The following is a 19,921-nucleotide window of genomic DNA, read 5'->3' as shown; positions in this document are numbered from 1 at the left end:
GCAGACAGCAGCAGCCTGGTTATAGAAAGTCTCCGTCTCCAGCCAGCAGCTACACAAACCCCAGCGGCTGAGACCTCTGAGAAGCCCAAGTGTGTGATCTATTCTGTTTGCTCGTTCCTTGAATAATGTCCTGGGGTGAGGTTGGTTTGAGTCTGAAGGGAAGCAAGGAAGCCCAAAGAGGAGGTCAGGTTTGCAGGATGAGGTTGCACCGGGGCGGGGGGGTGAAACCTGCTGCCCCCCTCCCTCCGGCGACCGTGGTCGGGGAGCCTGTACCTGGGCAGCCTTCACTCTGCCACCGCGGTGACTGGAGCTCAGGGAAACAGGCTCAGCTACTGATACGCCCACCTTCCTGCTCCCCGAGGGGAGACTGATCAGCCATGGCCATGGTTTCTATAACAACCTGTCTCTGTGGGAGGTCTGCGGGCTACCCCATCAGAGTCACCAGGAAGAACTGGCTGTGAAGAGATGGCCGAGTGGAAATGTCCTGGGAGCAGGGCTCAGAAATCCCCATTTTTGGGGGCTGGTGCTGTGGTGTAGTAGGTTACACCTCCACCTGCGGGGCTGCTATCACATGTGGGAGACCATTCAAGTCCTGGCTGGTCTTCTTCTTATCCAGCTCTCTGCTGTGGCCTGGGAAGGCAGAAGAAGATGGCCCAGGACCTTGGGCACCTGCACGCGCGTGGGAGACCCGGAGGAAGCTCCTGGCTCCTGGCTTCGAATCGGCACAGCTCCAGCCGTTGTGGCCAATTGGGGAGTGAACCAGAGGATAGAAGACCCCTGTCTCTGTCTCTCTCTGTCTCTCTCTCTTTCTCTCTGCCTTTCCTCTCTCTGTGTAACTCTGACTTTCAAAACTACTCTTCGTCATGTGCTGCCTAGAGAGCTCCGGCTCTTCCCATCCACCGCCCCCGCCCCCAGGCTCCAATCTTCAAATGAGGCATTGTGCTCAAAGCTAAGATAGAAGGGGGCTTCCAAACATTTGTGGACAAATGGAATTAAAAGACAAGCTTATTTTGGTAAAGACATTTTGAAATCCATGCATGGGCTTCTCATTATACTCATTTTCCAAGAACTTTTTGAAGATCCATTGTATGCATTCCCAAACACAAAGGTGTTCCTGTAACTCTACTCTAAAAGCTCACAGCAGCCCATGAAATGATGTGTTTGGCTTCCTTTTATGAAATGGATAACTTGTAAAATATAAATATATTTGAGGAAATTAAAACACACACTGAGATCACAAGCAAAAGCTAGTCCCTCTCACAGGCAATTTCTTTTGGGAAGAAATAGATAAACATAAACACATTTATTCAATTTGCCAGTAATTCCTTGCCCTGCATATTGTCCTTCTCAAGTTATTTGCTTGTGATATAACGGAGCACAGCCATCTTCTCTCAATGTGAATCCGAAATGCATCCGCTGGAAGCCTTGCCAGGGGTGTAACCATCTGAATAAGTAAGTTAAATGCTGGCAGGAGAGACGGACAACGAGGCGGGCCTGAGAGTTCTCACACATAGATGGGGGTTCCTCCTGAGCCTGCCAGGAGTCACTAGAAAGGAGCAATAGGGAGAGAGAGACAGAGAGACAGAGAGGGAAGGAGGGAGAGGAGAGGAGAGGGGGAGAGGGGGGAAAGAGAGGGGGGAGGGAGAGGAAGGGAGAGAGAGGGAGAGAGAGAAAGAGAAATAGCTGCAGGGAACTGACTTTGGACATGGCCATGAGATGGCTTTATTCACACTGCACCAGCACGTTCCATGCAAAGGAAGTACAATGGCTCTGAATTACATTCTGGCTTAAATATTGATCCCGATAAATTGCTTCAGGCAATGCAGATGAGAAATTCTGCTAGTTAGAATAGATGCTGGTAAACTCTGTGACCGTCCCCGGGAGGTGAGAGGCAGTTTAATTTCCACCTTTTTTGACATCCCAGGAAGCCTCCAGCCCCCCTTCCCATGCTCTCCCCCAATTCTGTGCGACTTCCGGGTTCCCTCCCCATCTGTTTCCTGGTGCGCAGCCTCCATTCTGCTTCTGCACCACCGCACGCTTGACCTCCGTCATCCGCCCACTACACCAGGAGCTTTCAGATGAAAAGAAACAAATTCCTTAGCTTAACAATAAACAGGGGATGAAATCTCCAAGAATTCGACACCAACCACAGAACACGCTCGTGAGCTACACTGGTTTCCTCCCACACCGAGAACAGACAAGGCAAGCACATAGCGCACACCAAGGAAGGTTCAAGACACGGCAACAGTGCGGTTTCCACTCTGCTGACCCAACTGAAACAGGAGGGGAATGGACTAGAAGGAAATCCTGTCTGATAACTGTTACAGATCCCACTCCTTGGTAAGAAACAACTGATTCCCTGTGGTGTGGAAACACACACACACACACACACACACGCACGTGCCATCGGTCAAGTTGCAGAGCAAGCCCGCCTTGGGAAAGTGTGGCCCTACAGTCAAATGCTATCATATTTCTGACCACTTGGGTTTGGGGCAGAGCTACCCACGACACATTTTCAAACTAGGTTCTGTGCTGTGTTCTCTATGTGTCTGTTATGCCACTTCCAGGTGCTGCCCATGACCTTGGAGGGCTGGATCAAGAAAAGAACCAACCAAACAAAAAATGCAGATTCTGAAAACCACGAGCGCAGCACAATAGTTTCCATGAATTTTCAAGGGCTTGGGCCAAGGCAGAAGACGAAAATGGAAAAATCGAGAGGAAATCTCTCAACCTCAATGCTGCTCACTGCAGACCACATCAGGTTGGCTTGAAATCTACTAACAGATTACATTGGCTCTGGGAGCCTTCAAATATTTGGGCCAGGGTGGGGTGAGCTGGAGAAATGCCTTTTTTAAGGAGGCATTTTCACCCTTTTCTGTTCTTTCAATTTTCGTAAGTGATTTCTCAGAACAGTCTTCAGCAGCTGATACAAATAATAAACCCTAAAAGGCTGAGACCGCATTTTTGATGACTCAGACTAAAGCAGAGACTTCACAGGTCCTGAGCTCTGTGATCATTTTTAACTGCCTTAGCTGGTCATCTCCGTAAGCTGCCATCAACGTCCACCTTTTTGGCTTCCAGAAGCGGCCAGCGGGTGGACTCTTAAATTTGAAGTCTGGGTCTACTGAAACAAATCCAGGAAGCACCCATAAAATTATGACATGAGGCTTTTCAGCAAAAGGAAGGGATGGGCAAGGGTTGCTATTTTTGCCCAATTCATACAGGGCGATTCTGAGCTTTTTAGAAAAGTTTGGCTGTCCTAAGTCTTGGCATCGAAGTCTTCTATGGAACAGCCTGGAGGCATGGGAAGAAGGATGAGGACGGGGCTCCCACCACTTCCAAGCACATGAGAACAGCTGTGCAAAACTGGGAGAGGGAAAAAGTAACCCCTGCTTTCCACCCATCCTGCCCCCTGCTCCCGTGCCCCAACCTCCTCTACCAGGGTCCTGTCTGGGGATTTCTCCAGAATACTCAACAATGTCATCTTCATCATCCTCTCCCTCATTGTTGAGCTCTTTATATACAGCTGGTAACAAGTTCTATATGCATTGCTTCATTAGTCCTCATACTACACTTACAAAGTAGATACTATCACTACCATTTTATATGTGATAAGCCTATCGCAGAAATTTTTTATTTTTTGAAACATTTATGAATGTATGTAAGTATCTGAAATGTAGACTAACAGAGAGAGAGCCACACACAGACCAAGATCTTCCATCTACCGGTTTATACCCTAAATGCCTGGCCCACTTGTGCCCAGGCTGAAGCCAGAGGCCCAGAACTCCAGCTGGGTCTCCCACGTGGGAGGTGCATCAGCAGGAACCTGGATCAGAAGTGCAGAGTAGCTAGGACTCGAACCAGCAATCCGATACGGGATGCAGGTAACCAGAGTAGCAACCTAACCTGCTGCACCACAAGGCTTGCCTCCTACTCAGACATTTTAAATGACAACTCCTGGTCACAGCTGGGAAAGGAAAGAGTCACATCTCAAATTGATGTCTTTTGACTCCAGAGCCTGCACACTTAACCAACTCAGAGAGAAAAGAGGCCTTAGCTTCATTTGCCAGGGACGTCCTCAGATACAACAGAGAAAAACACAGAAGTCAGGAAACTTGGCCTCCATGTAAGGTTAGGCCAAACCAAATGTAATGGTATAGAATGTGAGGAGATTTTAGTTTACAAAGCAATAAGTTCATCAGTGCATACATTATCCACTGAATCCCAAAGGAAAGGGCACAGATTTCTTTAGTCCCAGAAACCGAGAAGGCCTCTCTTTGAAGACTCCTGGATCTAGAGAGAGAAATGAAAAGCATATGAAAACATGAGAGAGTGCTGTGACTTTAATATGGTCTGATGTGTCCCCTAAGTGTTTATGGGAGTTAGGTCCCCACCGTGGCAGTGTTAAGAGGTGGGACCCCGGAGGAGGTCACAGGGACACTGTCCTTGGAAGAGATTAACGCTGGTCTTGCAGAGTGGGTTAGTTCTCACACACCCCCAACACACTTGCTCGGCCACTTCTACTCATCGTGGCTGGTTCCCCATCTGCTCCCCCACCGTGCTGTGACACAGCCGGGGGCCCTCACCAGGACGCCAGCACCACACTCCTGGACCTCCAGAACTGCGAGCTAAGTGAGCCTCTTCTCTTGATGAACTGCCCAACCTCAGGTATTTTGTTACGGCAACATAAAACGGGTTAAGATAGAAGGACAGCGAGATGCCTTGCCTCCAAGGAGTCTGCCAATGAGAACTAAAGATGAGAAATGTGACAATAACACGTGTTTTTGTGTCATCTTCAAGAATGTGTATGTGGTACAGTTGAAAGTGACCGTAGAAGAGTTCTCACCAATCAGAGTAGCAAAACCACCAAATCTGCATTTATCTGACATTTTGAATAATGCCATTGCTAATAACCTTTTTGGCCTATCTTGTCAGTGCCAAATTCACCAGATCAGGGTATGAAGTGTGCCAGATACAGGAATGATCTGACAGGACATCATCCCCGTTTGCTGGCTAATGAGGATGATATATACCACAGAGCATCTGCAGATTACATTAGTGGTAGAACTATTAATTTGGTCTACAAGTAATCTGCACAATCACTGTTGGACAGCATAGGTCATCAAAGACATTAGGACAATCTGGGGACCACATAAGAACCAGAATGCCTGGGGTTCATAAGAGATTACCAGAGACCTGGATTCTTCCATACCTAGCACAGAACCTCAGTGTCTGTCATGCAGTTGAATAGGAGTGGATCCCGTTGACAGATGTTCCAACCTCTGTGCGTGGGAAGGAAAACCAATCTCGTATCACAAGGAGCCAAACGCCTTCAGCCAGAACAACCCTTATAACACAGGTAGCCAGGAGATTTGGATGTGCAGGGTGAAACCTGAGCACAGATCGGGCGATTTGTGGACAGCGGCAATGTATTTCTTACAGTTCTGGAGGCTGGGTAGCCCACGACCGAGGCACCAGCAAAGCTCCGTGTCTGCCTCGCTGCTGTGTGCTCACATGGAGGAAGGAATGCCAGGGCTGAGCTCACTCTCCTAAGTCCTTGTATGAGACATCCATCTGTTGGTTTTGTTTGTTTGTTTGTTTTGTTTTTGACAGGCAGAGTTAGATAGTGAGAGAGAGAGAGACAGAGAGAAAGGTCTTCCTTCTGTTGGTTCACTCCCCTAATGGCCGCCATGGCCGGTGCTACGCCGATCCGAAGCCAGAAGCCAGGTGCTTCCTCCTGGTCTCCCGTGCAGGTGCAGGGCCCAAGCACTTGGGCCATCCTCCACTGCCTTCCCGGGACATAGCAGAGAGCTGGCCTGGAAGGGGAGCAACTGGGACAGAATCCAGCGCCCTGACGGGACTAGATCCTGGTGTGCTGGTGCCGCAGGCTCATTCATCAAGCCCCAAACTCCTCCAAATTCTCACTCTGAGCTCCACCCTCTCAGGGGTTCCTTCTTCTAGATCATCCTCAGAGTAACCGTCAGCTTCTGCACAGCCTCCCTCCTCCCATTCACTGCAGCTGTGCTCCGAGGGGCACGGGCTCAGGTCTAGCAGGGCTAGGGAGCAGGAGAGGTCCACCCCTCGACACACCCCAAGCCTCACAGTAGGAAAGCACACCGTGGCATGCACACCCCCCATGGCAAAATGCTCCACACCACTTGCTAGACACAGAAACGGGGTTGTTCCGGTGAGGCGTAGGTCTGCTGACCCCCTGACCACACGACTTTGGGTTCTGCTCCAGCTGCAGTTGGAAAGAAAGGAGACATTCGATGCTAATGAGGTTTGGTTCTTGTCTCAGCTTTCTATCATTTCTGCCAGTAGACACTGTGCAGACCAACGCTCAGCTTCATTCTTGCCTGATTTTTCCACAATGCTGATGGACCTTGCACTTGAAGCCCAGCTTCTATTAACTTTCTTTTCTCCAGTCTACCTCCAAACACAAAAAAATGGTTAAAAAAAAAAAATAAGAAGAAAAGGAAAAAAAAAAAAAAACACATGCTGGCTCTGATAAATCTTTAAAAAAAAAAAAAAAAGCAAAAGCAAAATTCCAAACAGCTTGATGGTGGTTTGGCAAGTGGCAGGTTTCTCCACGAGACAGAGAACCTGTGGGTAAAGGGTTAAAAGTGCGCAGGCCTCCCTGGACGGTCTCCTCTATGCTGCTAATGGAACCCAAGTGCAAACCTTGGCAGGAATCGAACATTAGCTCATGACAGGTGTAGGCTTCATGCTGGCTGCTGCTGCATTTCCAGCAGAAAAAAAAAAGAAAACTCGGGGACACGGGGACCACTCCCTGACACAGCAGGCTGGAACAGACTGCTTTGCAGAGAGCTCCTCCGGCTGAAATAATTCCCTCTAACAACTTCCTCGACACGCTGTCGGGATGGCCTGTTTCCAAGGCAATGGCTGATGCATGGGGATATAATAGACATCATCTGTGATCTTGCAGAGACAAAGTTGCCGGAAGAGCCCTGCTGCGTTCTTTTGATAGAGCCATCCTCACCAAACGGGGTCCCCCAGACACACGCTTCCCAGCAGCCTCGAAACCATGATATCGCTCACATTTGCTGTGAATCTGGGGTCACACACTCCAATGTGGGAGCCAGAGAGGCACCTAAAGGACCGGAGCAGGCTAGATGCAAGCCGCAGAGCGCCTGCCGGGCTGCTCCAGGAGGCGCTTCTCTAACAGACTTCTCTGCAGTTCTTTTCTGGTTGAAATGAGTCCATAAACAACGTCCAGACACACTATCAGGATGATCTGTATTCTGAGCTGAAACCTGCCTCCCAGATTTTATGTCTACCAGGAACCTCAGAAAATAACCATATTTGGAAATGGGTCTTTGCAGATATGATTAATTAAGATGTTTTGGGTGGGCCCTAGATTCAATGACTAACATCCCTTCCCCCCCCCCCCGCCTTTTTTTTCAAGATTTATTTATTTATTTGAAAGTCAGAGTTACAGAGAGAGCCAGAGAGATCTTCCGTCTGCTGGTTCACTCCCCACACAGCCACAACAGCCAGGCCTTTGAAGCTACAAGTTATATCTAAATCTCCCACATTGGTGGCAGGGGCCTAAACCCTTGGGCCATCTTCCGCTGCTTCTCCCAGGCCGTTAGCAGGGAGCTGGATCGGAAGTACAACAGCTGGGACATACACCGGCACCGCATGGGAAGCCAGCATCACAGGTGGCCACCTGCTGTGCCATAACTCCTGCCCCAGTTAGTGCCCCTTTAAGAGCAGAGACAGAGAGACAAACACACACACAGAGGAGAGCGTTATATGAAGTGGAGGCAAAGAACGCACTGATATTGTCTACAATTCAAGGAATCCCAAGAAATGCAGGCAAACCCCAGAAGCTAGGAGAGAGGCACGGGACTACCTGTCAGAGGGAGGACTTCTGCTGGAGTTTTCTCTTGCTTGAGAATTAGTTCATTAACTAAGAATTAATTGTTTGCTTGTAAAAGAAGAACACCTTTTGTCAAAATAGAACAGAAGCAAACACACTCACGAGCCTCTGTGCTATCTGGTCTCTCCTCTGTAAAACCAACTCACTCTGGCCCCTTTCAGTCTGCTGGGTGTTAGTCCCACTCCCTAACAATACTTGGCAATGTCTGGGGACATTTTTTATTATTATGAGCTGGGAGAGTGGATGGGGAGGGAGGGTTTCTACTGGCTTCCAGAGGGTAGAGGCCAAGGATGCTGCTAGACATTCAACACTGCCCAGGACAGCACCAGCATTGTCACCATCATCACCACCACCACCACCACCACACCACCATCATCATCACCACCACCACCACACCACCACCACACCACCATCATCACCACCACCACCACACCACCACCACACCACCATCATCACCACCACCACTATACCACCATCATCACCACTACCACCACCACCATCATCACCACCACCACCACACCACCACCATCACCACCACCACCATCACACCACCACAACCACCATCACCATCACCACCACCACTACCACCAGCACCACCACCATCACCACCTCTCCACCACCATCACCACTACCACCACCACCACCACCATCAACAAAGAATTATCTGGCCCCAAACACCAACAGTGCCATGGCTGAGAAACCACATTCTAGAACATTACATCTCAGTGTCCTAGGGGTTCCGGGCTTACGTTCACAAGCATCACATTGCAAGCTTGTGTGATTCCGTCTCTGGCATTTCAATGAACCCCCTCTCTCAAAAGCAAAGTTCTCACCAATCATCAATATGTTTTAAAACTTTGTAGACCACAAAGTAGTCTAACCCCAATCCAAATTCAATCTTCCATCTCCTCCATCCTGGCTCCCAAACTCCCCGCTCTGGCCCCGTCCTTCCGAAAGGCCCGCGGAGGCTCTAGGAACTCCGATCCGCTCTGCGCACGCAGGAAATTTGTAGTTAATCACTTCAACCTGCTTTGCTTTAACAGCGATTTTCTGAGACCTGTTTATTGTTCTGCTGTTTGGCTGCTCTGGAGTTATCTATGACCAAAGTCTTAACATTTATTTGGAGAGCAGAAGAAGGTATATTTTTACTCTCACATCCCTTCCAAGCCCCTGAATTAAATTAGTGTGAACTTTCCAAAATAAATTCACCTTTGAGCCCAGAAGAAGCATGGAAAGTTTCAGCCCAAAAGGAGACCTCGCTGGAAACTCAGGAGCAAATGAAAACGGGGATTACAGAGGATACTTCTCTGCACTCCAGCACTCGCCGTCACAAAGGCTTGAGTATCTGTTAATATAAGATTCTCCAACAGGGCAGATGTATGCAATCCAGGATTGACTTTCAGTTCCCTTCTCTGCAGAGGCTAAGAAAAAAACAACTGGAAATAAACAGAATGGAGAATTCCGCACATGTGGATCTAATTCTGCACCATGTCACTGGTTAAAACCCAAGGAAAGAATGCTTTATCAGAATGAGAAGAGGGATCAATCAATCACAGAAGAAGACCCCTGGTGCTGTCGCTCCACAAATGCCATTTGTTGGACCACAACTGTGGTCTAGTAGCGTTTGTCAACAACTCCAAGTTAACATTTTATATGGAAGGCCACCTTGGTTTTTCCTACAAAAACCGTTCGCATAGCTCTGGGCAATCTGCAACACAGACAAAGTGGTAGGGCAATTGGAGCTTGTTTTTTCTATTAATGCTCAACTTTGAAAAATATTTTCCAATCACCTCCAACCTCTGGAATAGTCAAAATCTGGAGAACTGGAGGCATATACCCTTCCAAAAACCCATCTGTGCAGCGCCAGCCTGAGTCATGGCTGCTTCATTTCAGATCCAGCTCCCTGCTAATGCACTTGGGAAAGCAGTAGAGTAGGCCCAAGTGCTTGGGCCCCTGCACTCACGTGGGAGACACAGAAGAAGCTCCTGGCTCCTGGTTTCAGATTGGCCCAGCTCCAACTGTGTGGCCATTTAAGGAGCGAATCAACAGATGGAAGAGCTCTCTCTCTCTGATTAACTGTAACTCTCTGAAAGAGAGAGAGAGAGAGGATGAGACAGAGAAAGAGAGAGGTCTTCCACCCTCTGGTTCACTCCCCAAATGGCCGCAATGGCCAGAGCTGGGCCAGACCAAAGCTAGGAGCCAGGAACTTCTTCTAGGTCTCCCATGTAAGAGCAGGGACCCAAGCACTTGGGCATCTTCTGCTGCTTTCCAGGTGCATTATCAGGGAGCTGGATCAGAAGTGGAGCAACCAGGGCTCAAACCAGCGCCCATATGGGGTGCCAGCAATGTAGTTGGCAGCTTTACCCATCATACCACAGTGCCAGCCCAAAAGATAAATCTTTAAAAATAAATTCATGTGCTAACTATGATTCTATCCACAGAAAGCTCAAATATTATTAGTGAATGCAGAATCAAACTAGTGTAGCATTAAAACTACAGAAGATGTGTTGCCCCTTAGATAAAGCTGTTATTTTCAAATAGTTTTTAGCAGTAACGGAAGGCTTTTCTTGCACCTACTCTCAATACACATGCACAGTTAGGGGCAGAACATGAATATATCAAGTGTATAAAACAGGGGTCCCAGAAGCTCAGCTCCATCTTCCCCTACAAGACCCCTCAATACTCTTCTTTGTTTTCCACTATCTTAATAAACACATGAAAAAGTTTCAAAACAAATTATTTTCATTTTTCAGTGGATTGACTTGGCATTTACAGCGAGTCTTTATTTAAGCCACAAGAGTATATAGCTATATTGCTCCCAGATTTTTTGGCTTATTTGTTTTTGAAAGGTGGAGAAACATACAGAGAGAGAGACAGAGAGACAGAGAGCTTCCATCGCTGGTTCACTGCCCAAATGCCTACATCAGCTGGAACAGGGCCAGGCCAAAGCAGGGTCTGGAAATACAACTCAGGTCTCCCATGTGGGTGGCATGAATCTAATTACCTGAGCTGTCACTGTTGCCTCCCAGGGTCTGCACAGGCAAGAATCTCGAATTAGGAGTTAGAACGGACTAGTGGGATGTAGGCATCTTAATCAGTAGGCAAAATGCCCCCTCCCCTAATTTTAACAGTGCACAGAAATGGTTACTGGGGAGTATAACTGGGGGTGTTGACTTTTTTATTACTTGTATTCGTTCTGTATTATTTACCTCAAAAGGTAGTTTTTATTTCTTAAAAAATGTATCTTGAAAAATATTAATATTTTATCAACTTTCCTTTTTCATTCACTGTTCTTTTAGAATGCCTGTACATTGGTAAATAGAAAAGAGTAAAAGGGAGAAATTCTGCTTTCCTTCTTCTCCTGTAGTTTGATCAAACCGACACACACTGCAAGGCTAGAAAAGCAACCTAGGCACCAGCCCACCAGCGTTTCCATTGAGGTAGCCTTTATGAGTGTGAGATGGCTGCACCATGGTTCTGTCACCGCTGATGGTCAGCGGTGACTCTGGCCATGGGCAGCTACACAGGGATCCCTGCCCTCCCTTGTGGCCCTCAACATACCTCCCATCCCCTTGCACTGGGGCATTCCCGTTTCAGAAGCAGGAAGACCCTTCCTCCACCCAGGGTATGTCCTTGGCACAGACGAATAAAACCACAACACTCACAACCTATAGTCTACCTGGATATTGGGTAACTCTGGGTTCCTAATGAAAGCATTTAATCACATTCACAGAGACTTTCATTACATTTGGAATGAGAAGACGTCTTTTACAAGTTCCTTCACCTGAAAACAAGCCCCAAAATGCACATCATCATTAAAACAGTAATCGCCCCCTCACAACTGTCATTCTGCCAGAGGAGCTCACGTGATGGGGGTCTTCGACATCAGGGGTCTGCGGAAGCTCAGGTTCCCTAAAATATCCTTAGTGCTCCCCTTGAAACAACCGGGGGCCATCAAAGCAGCAGGAATGGTGGCCTGTTCCCGGCCAGCTCTGACAGACGCGCCGCCTCTTATCTCACCAGACACATTTCCAGGGGAGCTGAGCAACACAAGTGCACTGAGACTGGCACGTGGTTGGAACTATTTCATTTCAGAGGAAGAAAAATTGAGCAATCCTGGAAGAACTCCATATTCATCTTTAAAAATCTTGTTTCTAAAGTCCCTCTTGAAAACGAGTTCCTCCCCCGAGCAGGAAGGAAGGGTCTGGAACAGCTGGCCCTGCGCTGGGAGAAGGTTGATCGCGAGCCCCTTCCTCCTTGACTTAAAGATGAGCTCACACCCCCAGCCCCTGCAAAAGCAAACTGCACACGCTGAACTTGCGAGACTACGCGAGGAGGTGCGGGCTGTGTCTGTAACAGGAGCAGGGTGTCAGCGGGTCTACAAGTCCGGAAACTTACCCCGACGCAAGCAGCGCCCACAGGGTCAGCGATGAGCTGACTGGACCCTGGAGAAAGTCGTTTACTTCTCAACTGAAGTGCCCCAAGAAAAGGCAAAATCGACATTGCCATGGGCAGCTGCAGCTAAGGCCAAAGGAACCTGTGCCAACCATGTTAGGTCAAAACACACTCAGAGCAACTTCCTCCGTAGAGCCCAGTGGGAAAAGTGAGATACAGGGAAACAAGCTGTTCAGAGAAAATGGAAGTAAAAGGTAAGTTCACTGTGGTGCAAAACATTTTGAAATCCATGCACAGACTTTCTTCAATCTGCATTTTCCATTAACTTCCTAAAGATTCCTTATCTGTACGGATTTCAAATTTTTGCATCAAAACAAATGTGTATTATTATTATTTTTTTTTTTTTTTGACAGGCAGAGTGGACAGTGAGAGAGACAGACAGAGAGAAAGGTCTTCCTTTTGCTGTTGGTTCACCCTCCAATGGCCGCCGCAGCCGGTGCACTGCGGCTGGTGCACAGAGCTGATCCTAAGGCAGGAGCCAGGTGCTTCTCCTGGTCTCCCATGGGGTGCAGGGCCCAAGCACTTGGGCCATCCTCCACTGCACTCCCGGGCCACAGCAGAGAGCTGGCCTGGAAGAGGGGCAACCGGGACAGAATCCGGCGCCCCAACCGGGACTAGAACCCGGTGTGCCGGCGCCGCAAGGTGGAGGATTAGCCTAGTGAGCCGTGGCACCAGCCATAAATGTGTCTTTTAACTCTATTTTGTCATGACCTTTTTGAAGCACCTTCCAAAATCCCATTCTAAATAAATAGGCAAGGATTCCCCCAATCCAACGTTCTTCCCTATGACAGCAGAACCAAGTGTAGAAGGATATACTACGGGTTGTTAATATTCATAGCAGAAGGGAAGAAAAGAGGAAAAGGAGTTTAAAAAATAAGAGAGAAACAGTAGTTAAATTAAAAAAAAAAACACAGCATAAAAATGTATTACATGGAAAATAAAGATTGAAATCCTATTGGGGCTGGCGCTGTGGCACAGTAGGTTAATACTCCACCTGTGGTGCCGGCATCCCATGTGGCCGCCAGTTCTAGTCCCTGCTGCTCCTCTGCCAATCCAGCTCTCTGCTGTGACCTGGGAAAGCAGTGGAAGATGGCACAAGTCCGTGGGCCCCTGCACCCACATGGGAAACCAGGAAGAGGCACCTGGTTCCTGGCTTTGGATCGATGCAGCTCCGGCTGTTAGTGGTCATTTGGGGGGTGAACCAACGGACGGAAGACCTTTGTCTCTGTCTCTTCCTCTCACTGTCTGTAACTCTCTCTCAAATAAATAAATAAAATAAATAAATAAAAATCTTTTAAAAAAAGAAATCCTACCTATGGATTTATTACAAATGTACAAAAATGGCCTGTACACAAACCTGAACTGGAAGGTGACACGCATAGAAACTTACCTGTGTTCAGCAAAACTATGGATGATTTTCTTAAAGCTATGGCCGTGATGCATTTTATAAATATGGATGATCGACCTATAAATAAATATGGATGAATCGACCAACAGTCGGTACCTTCTGATAACACACTGGTTAGACTAGTTGTGTCGCAGCAAGATACAAATGAGATGATTTTTTTAAAGATTAATATATTTGTCTGAAAGGCAGAATTACAGAGAGGTAGACGCCGTGAGAGAGAAACAGAGGTCTTCCATCCGCTGGTTCACTCCCCAAATGGCTGCAATGACCAGAGCTGGGCCAATCTGAAGCCAGGAGCTTCTTCAGTCTCCCACGTAGGTGCAAGGGCCCAAACACTTACGCCATCTTCTAGTGCTTTCCCAGGCCACAGAAGAGAGCTAGATTGGAAGAGGAGCAGCCGGGACTTGAACCAGCACACACATGTGATGCTGGCCCTGTAGGTGGCACTTTCACCCACTAAGCAATGGCACCGGCCCCAACAAGATGATTTTAAAAGTGGGTTTGAAGGCCGGCGCTGCGGCTCACTAGGCTAATCCTCCGCCTAGCGGCGCCAACACACCGGGTTCTAGTCCCGGTCGGGGCGCCGGATTCTGTCCCGGTGGCCCCTCTTCCAGGCCAGCTCTCTGCTGTGGCCCAGAAGTGCAGTGGAGGATGGCCCAGGTGCTTGGGCCCTGCACCCCATGGGAGACCAGGAAAAGCACCTGGCTCCTGGCTCCTGCCATCGGATCAGCATGGTGCGCCGGCCGCAGCACGCCGGCCGCGGCGGCCATTGGAGGGTGAACCAATGGCAAAAGGAAGACCTTTCTCTCTGTCTCTCTCTCTCACTGTCCACTCTGCCTGTCAAAAAAAAAAAAAAAAAAGTGGGTTTGAGGCCGGCGCCGCGGCTCACTAGGGTAATCCTCCGCCTTGCGGCGCCAGCACACCGGGTTCTAGTCCCGGTCGGGGTGCCGGATTCTGTCCCGGTTGCCCCTCTTCCAGGCCAGCTCTCTGCTGTGGCCAGGGAGTGCAGTGGAGGATGGCCCAAGTGCTTGGGCCCTGCACCCCATGGGAGACCAGGAGAAGCACCTGGCTCCTGCCATTGGATCAGCGCAGTGCACGGGCCGCAGCGCATCGGCCGTGGCAGCCATTGGAGGGTGAACCAACGGCAAAAAAGGAAGACCTTTCTGTCTCTCTCTCTCACTGTCCACTCTGCCTGTCAAAAAAAAAAAAAAAAAAGTGGGTTTGAGGGGCCGATGCCATGGCATAGCGGGTAAAGTTGCCACCTGCAGTGCTGGCATCCCATAAGGGCTCCGGTTTGAGTCCTGGCTGCTCCACTTCTGATCCAGCTCTCTGCTATGGCCTGGAAAAGCAGTAGAAGATGGCCCAAGCCCTTGGGCCCCTGCACCCATATGGGAGACCCAAAGGAAGCTCCTGGCTCTTGCTTCAGATTGGCACAGCTCCAGCCGTTGCAGCCAACTGGAGAGTGAACCAGTGGATGGCAGACCTCTCTCTCTCTCTCTATTTCTCTCTCTCTCTCTCTCTGCCTCTTCTCTCTCTGTGTAACTCTGTCTTTCAAATAAAAAAATATATCTTAAAAAAAAAAAAGTGGGTCTGAAATGCTCAGGACAGTCTACGGGATCGGAAGAAATCAGTCAAACGGGACAAAGAGTGCATGCATCAGGAGACAACCTGTCTCCTCGGGCACCCGGTGGCCGGGAACCCTGTGACCTCTCCGAAAGCCCAAGCCCACCCAGGCAGAGCCACGGGACCCTGAGGGGAGCAGCTCAGCACCACCTACTTATTTCAAAAGAGGCAACCCTCAGTAAGCTAGGACGGCAGCGAGACGCTCGCTTTAAACAGGGGTAGGAAACCGATCGGGGGGAAAAAAAAGTTAAGGAAATAAAATATTAAAAAATGTAAATGTGGCGGAAATTATCAACAGCCTAAGCTCCTCTCCCTTCGGGAACAGCTGTGTCTGCTAATCCCTGGAGGAGTCCTGCCTGCGGTCTCCCTTCCTTCCTTCCTCCGTCTCTCTCTAATAGCTCCCTTGTTCCTGCTGGACAAAACCAGCCCTTTGTGGCTGCGCTCCGAACAACATTAAAAACAGGAATCGGGAAATTGTAAACAGGAGGCTTCTGGCCTACAGGCGAAGACACACACAGGCCTCTGAGGCCTACTTCATGCTAAGCAAAGAAACAGATCTTTGTTGCTAAAGGGATTAGGACTGCGGGATTTCGGAGGCACTGCTGAGGCATTCAGCGGGCCTGAACCAGGCGCTTTGTAAAGAGATACCTCCATCAGAGGTCTGTGAGCGGAAACTAGTCATGCTCTTTATACAATCTGGGTAATGTGATAGTGCTGGACCGCTCTGCGCGCCGCCGAGGCCGGGCTCCATCGCCCTGAATGGTAAATTCTTCAGCAGCTAAATAGATGGGGGTACAATTAGCTTCCCTGACTTGCGCTGGAGGGGGTCTCCTGCCTTTAACCCTTGGTTAGGAGTAACATTAAAACGGTCAGCCATGCCAGGCCTGCCTCACAGATAGTCTCTACCTTTCCGGTGCTGGCTTGATGCTGTTACAAAGCGCGGGCTCTCTGCACATCACCTTAACACACAGTCAGTGGTCGCTGGGTCCCCAGGTTCACGGGATGCTGGATGTTCCCACTGTCGGTCAGGAACACCCCAAATTTGCCTACTTAACTCGTCTGCATGCGACGCCTGCTGCTGCCAGCCAGCCCTTCCTTGCCTTGCCCTCCCCGAGTTGGATCGGTGCCCTCGCTCCGAAATGCTGCATCACAGCTATGGGGCCCTGCCCCCTGGTGCGACGAGACCCCTGCTGGATGGCTGACAAATCCATTCGGGGAGAAAGTATGGCTCCGGGGAGATGTGGGGTTTTGCGGTCATTTCACTTGGAAGGGGTCCTGGTTTCTATTTATAAGACAGGCCCGCGAGTACAATGGAAACTGTGCAACCACTGTTCAGAGGCTGGTATCTCTCTCCACTAATGCACTTAGATATCTGGGTCAGGCTTCTCTACCAGTGTGGCCTTGGACATCATTAGCTGTCAGTTCTTTCCGTTGCTCACAACGATCTATCCAGAGCACCCTGCCTCTTCTCACCATTTGGCAGATGGGACTTTCTGCTCTTACATTATTAACGGCCCTGTCTGCAAATGCAGAGAAACATGGAAGCAAGAACACAGCAGTGAGGCTAAGGGCTCGGTGCACTGTTCCGTCACTCACTCCATCACCCATTCAGCCATCAGGCACCACTATGTACCACACACCATGCCCGATCCTAAGAATATGGGCAGGAACACGGCATGAGACTCAGGCTAGGATACAGGACCGGAGGGGTTGACTGCAGGGCAGCAACCTGCACGAGGCACTCCAGGAGCACGGAGCAGGTGCGCAGCACGAGCTCAGAAGGCCTCCTGTGGAAGAGGGGAACCCAGCCTAGAAGTAAGACCCTGGATAAAAACTAAATAAGATCCATTTACGTATTTGCAGCAATTGAGAAAATGTGAATAGCACTTCATCTCAGATGGTATCATCGTATTGAGGCTCAATTTGCTGGGGCTCATTACGGCGCTGTGGTGACCTCAAAGCAAATCCTCAGAGCAAGTATTTGGTGAGGTCACTAGGGTGACCCTTAGGATGCTCGCATCCCATACTGGAGTTCCTGGATTCGAGTCTGAGCTCTGCTTTTGATTCAGCTTCCCGCAAAGTGCATTCTAGGGTGCAATGAGGGACAGCTCAACTACTTGGGTTCTCACCACCCACAGGGCAGATCCAGACTGAGTTCCAGGCTCCTGGCCTTGGCCCGGCCCTGACATTACCGTTGCTGACTTTGGGAAAGTGAAACAGAAGGTGGAAGATGTCTCTGTGACTGTCTGTCTGTCTGTCTGACTCTCACACTCCAACCCTCCCTCCTCTCTCAGCCTTTCAAAAAAATAAAAGAGAAACATAAATAAAAGATTCCCCACCCATAGGAGGTACCTACTGAACTATTTCTAGGTAAGGAGTCATAATATTTTTAGTTGCTTCTAAAGTTCAGATAAAGGGGTCTGGCAATGTGGCACAGCTGGTTAAAGACCTGGCCTGAAGCACCAGCATCCCATATGGGCACCGCTTAGAGTTCTGGCTGCTCTACTTCCGATCCAGCTCTCTGCTATGGCCTGGGAAAGCAGTAGAAGATGGCCCAAGTCCTTGGGCCCCTGCACCCACGTGGGAGACTCAGAAGAAGCTCCTGGCTCTTGGCTTTGAATCAGCTCAGCTCCGGCGGTTATGGCCATTTGGGAGTGAACCAGCAGATGGAAGACCTCTCTCTCTCTCTCTCTCTCTCTCTCTCTCTCTGGTTCTACCTCTCTCTATAACTCTTTCAAATAAATAAATCTTTTTTTAAAATATTTTTTAAATCTTTTTATTTTGAAAAAAGTTCAGAAAAAGACGTGTCTCTGTGTGAATGTGTGAGTGTGTGTGTATACTTGTACTTTTGCGTGTACATACAGAGGACAGGGAGAGAAAAAGTACGGCCCAATGTTGGCCACTGAATCTAAATGGAGGTATAGGACCATTCATTCTCCTATTTTTTTGTGTCTGACAAATTTCAAAACAAAATATTTGATAATAATTTAAAACACATAGAAAAAGGTATTTCAGGGGCCACACACTGGACTGGAAGAAGAAAACCAGGCATTAGTCAGGTAATGAGAGAGGGGAAGGGTCTCTAGGGAGCAGGGACGCTGGAGCCCAGAATTCAGGGGCAGGAGGGGGGGTGTCCCGTGAAGTCAGGACTGCACCTGTCTCGTCGCCTCCACATCCCCACACGTTGAACTGTGCCTGACACAGAGTCAGCACCTGTGAGCATTTGTCGAATGCATGAAAGAGTGAAGTGGCACTCGTTTACTGGGGAACTGCAAGCAGATCATACTAACGTGAGCGTAATGACCCCATGGGCGCAGGGGGTCACGAGCGGCAAGAGGCGGTGCGGGCAGGCTCGCGGCTAAGAGCACCACCGTGGAAGTCAGGTGTCGCGGGGATCGAGGGAGCACAGGCCTGGAGGCAGCCAGCAACGGTGCCAGCCAAGATGCCTGCAGGTTCCTTAAACACAAAGCCTGGTTCAAATGGGCTCCATGTCTCAAGGGAGGCACCAGCCCGAGCAGCTCCAGGCTCCGGGCTGAGAGGCAGCAGGGAAGGCACCGAGACTCAGTGGCTCGATGACGAGGGCATCAAGGGCCAGGGTCCTTCCCCTCTACTGTCCCCTTGACCTCTGGCTCTGCAGGCTGCAGCGGTGGCCAGAGTCATACCCAGACCAGTGATGACCACACACGGAAGGGAGCCATCGCTTGTATGTGTCTCTTTCTTAGCCAGGTAAGCTTTTCCAGAAGCTTTCCAGCAAACTTCGCTCCCATCCCATGAGCCCTTTCGGGTCACAAGCTTACCCCAAAACCTCCAAATCCAGCCGTTGTCAAGGGAATAAGGCTATGGGCTTGGCTACAAACAGTAATTCACACATAAGGAGAGTCAATCATGACAAAGCAATGTGCAAAACCCTGCAGAGGCTACAGGTCCAGGCCGAAGACGCCGGAAGCCTGAACAATCACAATGCTGGTCAGAGACAGAGATGAACGCAGACTCAGTTTATTTAGGAAGTCGGGTTGGCAGAATCGGATTGTCAGAGTAGAGAGAAGGGAGAGGAAGGTTTGGGAGAAAGACAGCCTGGGGCAAGTTCGGTGTGAAATGCCCATGAACACCAAAATGGAGGTGCTGGGCACCCCAAAGTATACACCAATCAATCCATTATCCAGACATGTGTCTGAGACTGGCTTTGACCCAGACAGAGACTTGTAAAAATGTGAACCAACACTTAATCTTTGCAGGATTCCAAATGGGATTATGTACTGCTGGCTTCTCTGGGAAAATTGGACAATCTGGCAACACGGCCCTGAATTCCTACACATCAACAATTGGCTGGAGACCAGTAGCAGCTTCTCCCCGCCCCCTGCCTTCCCCAATACCCTCTGGTCTGCCACACTCACTCACAGTTTCAATGGTTGGCTTTACCTGCCTGGACCCTGAGGGTATTTGCATCAGACACCACTGCCTAGAACCTTGAGGGAAGAGAGCTGAGCCACAGAGACACACCTGGGAGCCAAGGGATATAGGAGGCAGCCACA

The 19,921-nt window shown here is 49.4% G+C and overlaps 1 long non-coding RNA gene across 3 annotated transcripts in view; it reads right to left on the bottom strand.

Annotated features, from left to right (window-relative positions):
- The window catches only part of LOC138850171 (uncharacterized), a 304,111-nt gene that overhangs the window by 181,013 nt on the left and 103,177 nt on the right, over positions 1–19,921 (bottom strand). For all 3 annotated transcript variants that reach the window (XR_016236248.1, XR_016236249.1, XR_016236250.1), the window contains exon 2: positions 13,749–13,823. This is a non-coding gene — a long non-coding RNA (uncharacterized LOC138850171). The remainder of the gene's footprint in view (positions 1–13,748; positions 13,824–19,921) is intronic.

The sequence above is a fragment of the Oryctolagus cuniculus genome, chromosome 6 (genome assembly GCF_051225735.1).
Source record: "Oryctolagus cuniculus isolate XC-2025 breed Fujian yellow rabbit chromosome 6, ASM5122573v1, whole genome shotgun sequence".
NCBI classification, from domain to species: Eukaryota; Metazoa; Chordata; class Mammalia; order Lagomorpha; family Leporidae; genus Oryctolagus; species Oryctolagus cuniculus.
The sequence above is the reverse complement of the archived record's forward strand: the minus strand, read 5'-3'. Positions and strand labels throughout refer to the sequence as shown.